The 6357-nt window shown below is 41.0% G+C and overlaps 1 protein-coding gene and 1 long non-coding RNA gene across 3 annotated transcripts in view; one reads left to right on the plus strand and one right to left on the minus strand.

Annotated features, from left to right (window-relative positions):
- col4a5 (collagen, type IV, alpha 5 (Alport syndrome)) overlaps positions 1-58 on the minus strand; it is a 93565-nt gene extending 93507 nt beyond the window's left edge. For both annotated transcript variants that reach the window (XM_045221868.1, XM_041882643.2), the window contains exon 1: positions 1-58. This exon is cut by the window's left edge and continues 221 nt beyond it. The gene's annotated coding sequence lies outside the window, so the exon portion shown is untranslated.
- A 625-nt stretch (positions 59-683) lies between these two features.
- LOC123491507 lies at positions 684-1281 on the plus strand. The gene is made up of 3 exons (XR_006661354.1): positions 684-770; positions 934-1069; positions 1235-1281. It is a non-coding gene; the product is annotated as an uncharacterized LOC123491507 (long non-coding RNA).
- Positions 1282-6357: the final 5076 nt, after the last annotated feature.

The raw sequence follows: 6357 nt of genomic DNA on the forward strand, positions 1-6357 counted from the left end.
GTGGCGACTCCAAGCTTTCCAGTCGTGGGACCGTTCCCTTCTGCAAATCCTGACTAACTTTTTCTCTCTCGACTTGCGAACCTGCTACAGCCGGATCTACTTTGGATCAATGCGCATGCCCCTGACACTTGCTTCAACAGGTCTTGTGTTCAAGAATACGTTTTTCCATAAGCTAAAACATTTATTTGACATTTCAAAATGTCATCCTAACATGTTGCATGTCATTACCATACTGATTTAGGGAAAATACGTTTTTGGAAAAGTCAGGGATGTAGGGGATTATGTAGAACATTCCACAAAGATCACCCTTTCTTGATGAGTGATCAGTTATCAATTCATTTTTCTGCTCTTTTGCAGTTGAATAGCACAGTTTTAACATCTTTAGGCCTATAAAAGCAACCAAACCCAATATATCAACTCAAGGTATCACAAGTGTTTTCAGCATTCACTGTTCATCATTCATAGCCTGTCACACGAAATGTGTATTTGATCTCCTGTTCAATCGAATTGAAATATCAAAATAACATTTAATTTACTTGTTATCACTTTATTTGAGTAGTGATAGTGTAAGCTAATAGTGCTTTCTAATTTGTGCGTAAAAGTGGTAAGAAGTGGGTAAAGACGTAAATGTAAATGAAAAAAGGTAGGCTATGGAATATGAGTGACATGTCTAAGCCCCACCCCTCTTCTCTGCGCTCATGCACTGCCAAGTAGTTGCGGTGCGTGAAACAAGTCCGGCAGGGGACGAACGTTTTCACAACTGAACTTTGGTGAGTTTTAACTTTCCTTATTCTTTATAGCGCAAAGCGACGAAATAACCTAACGATTTGAACTAGTGCTAACGAAAATAACCATTTGGTGCGTGATTCTTCCCCCTTTTTGAAATTGCACTGCTTTATCTCTCGCTCTTCTTGCTTCTCGTGTTTCTGAAAGAGAGACGCTTTTTGGATTCTTCAATGAGCTCGTCTAGACACTTTTAGCGGCTTGGAGTGAAGACGGGACTGGGAGAGCACTACTGGGAAAACTACCTGAGTTTTCTCTTCCAGTCGGGATTCAAAATGAAGTTCTGGTGTGTTTATTTTAGCTCAAAATGGATGTTGCCATAGTGGTATAGTTTGACATTGCTTATCAGCTGTTCTGTATAGCCAACTATATAGAGCGAATACTTTCTTACAAATTGTATTATTTGAAAAGCCAGACGGATATATAATATAATTGTTTATTTATTTTATAGGATTTGTGTACTCGCTGTCAGCTGGGCAGTAGAAGCGACACACGGGGTAAGTGCGATGTGTTTCCTCAACTTCTAGTGGCTCTCTCGAATCAAGTGTGCGCATGTATAATAATCTTCAAACAAATTATGCGGCTACAGCCTTGAAGTTGCTTTTTTTCAATCGCGGAATTGCAAGCCTGAGATGTATAATTTAGGGCAACATTGTTGCAAACAATAGCTTGCAAGACCAGGCTCGGTGTAGACTACCTGACATGCACTGCTCTATTGCGGAGAGCTCGCTGAGTACATACATTCTGTATCCCCGGGCTAAATGTAGGCTATTCCAAATGTTTATATGAGGCGATTGCATCTTGTACATGTATTTAAAATATATATAGAGACATTGGAAGACCGTTTTTTGAGTGAGCCACTTATTTTAAATAATTCACAACATATTCACGCACACTGTAGTCTTGTCTATGACATGGCACAGTGTGCCTGGTTTATGCAGGATTCATTGGGGAATGCCTTCTCAGAGAATCACCCATCCTCTTTTGGGGGAATTTAAATATTTGTCTTGTGTTTATTGAACACAGTCTGTATACTTTTGAACGCTGGTTACAAGAGCCCACCAGTCAAATTGCTGACTGACTTTTCATGCATAATTTGAGTTTTACGCATTTGGAAGTATTCTTTATTTCAACATCACACACAGTGACAGTAGAGATGGAATTGTTACTATTGTTATAATTGTCATTTTACAATAATTTACAGAGTTAAAACGTACATAATTTATCCCCATTAATGAGTTACAGCAATATTATTTATTGAATACTTTTTATGCTGTCTGTACAGGCAGAATTGGAACGGAATAGATCACTGCATTTTTAGTAGGCCCGCTCAAATTTGTGAGAGATCCAAACCCCGCCCCTTATGGATATTCAACAACTCATTAAGGCTACCCGTGACTCTAGCCACACTTGGGAGCAATTCCTTCACTGTATGGTGTAGGCCTACATGTAATTGTATTAATTCTGTAAAATATGTAATTGTTTTAAATTGTGCTCAATAACACTCCGATGTGAAGTTTGTACTTACTGCCATACTCTCAACAATAGTATGTAGCCATCAGCATTGCCATATTCCCTTGATTTTTGTGCTGCCAAATTTTAATGGTAATGTTATCACGATTTAATGATGATTATAGCTGATATAATGATTATAGGCTCGTTTTAAAGTAAATGTTTACACTTTCTTAGAAATTAATTAATTAATCTGATTTACTGGTAATTCATCAACACATGCAGAATTTACAAGCAACTTTCTATGAAGGTTTGATTACAAAATGAACTCTTGATGCTCTAGTCTTTGTACTAAGACTGAGACACACACATTCCAATAAACCATTGTAGCTAAGGGAGAATTGACCTCATGAGTTAAAGCCTAGGTGATGGTTGCTCTATGAACTAACCAAGTCTACCGGTCCCAAGCAGGCTTCCTCATCATGCAAGTGTATTTAGCCTAACTACACCCTGCAGGATCGAAACGGTCTATTCTAAAGAAAAAACATGTTGTTTGCGAGATACTTTCTTTTTATTGTATTACCTGCACTAATATACCACAGTATTCATGTTATTGCAACTTGTACCCACTTGCAGTTAGCCTCTAGTCTCTTTGTATATTACGGGTCATCATGCAATGGCCTTCGGAACTATTCTAAAAAAAAGAAAACAAACTTTATGGACTCATACCGAGATTACAACTCATGAGGTCAGGTCATGTGTGAAAAGGGTTAACCTTATAGCCTGTGCATTAAGATGATGTCATAAAAGGTTATCGCAGGCTGTGTACAGATCATATCTCTTAAGAGGTTGAAAGGCTTAATACATGGATTGTGTGTGTGTGGCACTACAAGCAGCTGAAAGGGCTTTTTCCAAGTGCATGTGGTCAATGTCTTGTGGTTCCACTTGAGAATTATTATGATTGTGGTTAGTTAATGATGATTAATTATTAGAAAGGTCCCTCATATATCCCTTATTGTCAACTAAGTAATCTTAGTTAAGGTCAGGGTTAAGTTTAGGCATTAACTCAGAAATCTTAAGGTTAGGCATTAACTCCGAATGATTAAGGTAAGGGCTTGGGATAGGCTTAAAACAACAATCTCAAAAACAACTTTCTATCACTGGATTAGAACTTGCAACATCTGGAATCAGAGGTAGATGCTTACGCCCATCCGCCATTCCCGTCCCAACACCCTAGTAAAACTGAAACCTACTTGAAGGTAACAGCGCTCACTGTTGCCCCTAGTGGCCGGTTTCCACGTAATCTCCCTACGTCCTCAGACATGGATGGATGTCGAATACTGACTTGTATCACAGGTGACCTGTCTGTTGTATCACCACCCTCAATGGCGGTCAGCTTATCAAGCGTAAGTCAATCCATTAGTCCAACTTCCTACTTCTTTGTTGTCCTGGGGACTGTGGCCTGAGTGAGTGACGGATTAATTCATTGGGTGGTCCTCTAAATAGTGAGACAGTGGGCGTCTCCACAGTTTTCTGGTAGTTATGGTCTGGAAGAGGTCCAGAGATCCTGTGTGTGTGTGTGTGTGTGGTTAGAGGGGTTTCTGTGGTTAACCAGATAAGCCAGAGATAGCAGAGCGGTTCCCAACCCTACTGTATCTCAGAGAGAGGTGGTGGAGCGTGTAGGGAGTCTCTCTCTCGCTCTCTCTCCCACTCTCTCTCTTTCTTTCTCTCCTCTTCTCTCCCCTCCCCTGCAAAGTTTACATACACTTAGGTTGGAGTTATTAAAACTTGTGTTCCAACCACTCCACAAATGTCTTGTTAACAAACTACAGTTTTGGCAAGTCAGTTAGGACATCTACTTTGTACATGACACAAGTAATTTTTCCAACAATTGTTTACAGACAGATTATTTCACTTATAATTCACTGTATCACAATTCCAGTGGGTCAGAAGTTTACATACACTAAGTTGACTGTGCCTTTAAACAGCTTGGACAATTCCAGAAAATGATGTCATGGCTTTAGAAGCTTCTGATAGGCTAATTGACATCATTTGAGTCAATTGGAGGTGTACCTGTGGATGTATTTCAAGGCCTACCTTCAAACTCAGTGCCTCTTTGCTTGACATCATGGGAAAATCAAAAGAAATCAGCCAAGACCTCAAAAAAAAATATTGTAGACCTCCACAAGTCTGGTTCATCCTTGGGAGCAATTTCCAAATGCCTGAAGGTACCACGTTCATCTGTATAAACAATAGTACGCAAGTATAAACACCATGGGACCACGCAGCCGTCATACCGCTCAGGAAGGAGCGGTTCTGTCTCCTAGAGATGAACGTACTTTGGTGCGAAAAGTGCAAATCAATCCCAGAACAACAGCAAAGGACCTTGTGAAGATGCTGGAGGAAACAGGTACAAGTATTTATATCCACAGTAAAACGAGGCCTATATCCACATAACCTGAAAGGCCGCACAGCAAGGAAGAAGCCACTGCTCCAAAACCGCCATAAAAAAAGCCAGACTACGGTTTGCAACTGCACATGGGGACAAAGATCGTACTTTTTGGAGAAATGTCCTCTGGTCTGATGAAACAAAAATAGAACTGTTTGGCCATAATGACCATTGTTATGTTTGGAGGAAAAAGGGGTAACTTGCAAGTCGAAGAACACCATCCCAACCGTGAAGCACGGGGGTGGCAGCATCATGCTGTGGGGGTGCTTTGCTGCAGGAGGGACTGGTGCACTTCACAAAATAGATGGCATCATGAAAATTATGTGGATATATTGAAGCAACATCTCAAGACATCAGTCAGGAAGTTAAAGCTTGGTCGCAAATGGGTCTTCCAAATGGACAATGACCCCAAGGATACTTCCAAAGTTGTGGCAAAATGGCTTAAGGACAACAAAGTCAAGGTATTGGAGTGGCCATCACAAAGCCCTGACCTCAATCCTATAGAACATTTGTGGGCAGAACTGAAAAAGCGTGTGCGAGCATGGAGGCCTACAGTCCTGACTCAGTTACACCAGCTCTGTCAGGAGGAATGGGCCAAAATTCACCCAACTTATTGTGGGAAGCTCGTGGAAGGCTACCCTAAACATTTGACCCAAGTTAAACAATTTAAAGGCAATGCTACCAAATACTAATTGAGTGTATGTAAACTTCTGACCCACTGGGAATGTGATGATAGTAATAAAAGCTGAAGTAAATCATTCTCTCTACTATTATTCTGACATTTCACATTCTTAAAATAAAGTGGTGATCCTAACTGACCTAAGACAGTGTCAGAGTGTTGCGTGTGGATGTAGTGAAGGGAATCAAGCGCAGGGACAAGGATGTTCTTCAACAGACTTTAGTACTTTCCAAAACAGGAATGAGTCGCCAACCCAACCGGGCGGCACAAACAATTACGCACAACACACAGTGCGGAAAACAAGAAAAAGCGCACGCAGTGCGAACTCTCGAAATAACAATAAACGAGAGAGAAAACTCCTCGGAGGCAAGCTGACAATAACAATCACACATAACACCTGACCCGAATAAACGAAACTAAATAGGGAACACAATCCAACACAAACAAGGGACAGGTGTTACAAACAGACAAAACCAAACGAACATGAAACATAGAACGGTGGCAGCTAGTACTCCGGAGACGACGACCGCCGAAGCCTGCCCGAACAAGGAGGAGGAGCAGCCTCGGCCGAAACCGTGACAGACAGGGAATTTTTACTAGGATTAAATGTCAGGAATTGTGAAAAACTGAGTTTAAATGTATCTGGCTAAGGTGTATGTAAACCTCTGACTGCAAACTGTATATATCCAGTGTTGCTCCTCTCTCTCCTCTCATCCCTTTCCCCTATCCGTCCGTCACTCTCCCTGCTACTGCAGACAGATATCATGTCTTTATCACACCCCTATCCACAGGGTTTGGATATAACACTGACACACTCACACAGGGTCACAGTATCTTCACACAGTCACACACTTCTATTCAAATGAGCCAAATCAGACTTTGAGAGGCACAAATTCAATTTGAGTGGACGTTTGGATTTGCCCCTAAATGAGCAGTTTGATAGCTGGGTACAAAATTCTTCAGTCTGTAAACAGAACATCACATCAGTCTCTGA

Source organism: Coregonus clupeaformis, chromosome 8 (assembly GCF_020615455.1).
Source record: "Coregonus clupeaformis isolate EN_2021a chromosome 8, ASM2061545v1, whole genome shotgun sequence".
Classification (NCBI taxonomy): Eukaryota; Metazoa; Chordata; class Actinopteri; order Salmoniformes; family Salmonidae; genus Coregonus; species Coregonus clupeaformis.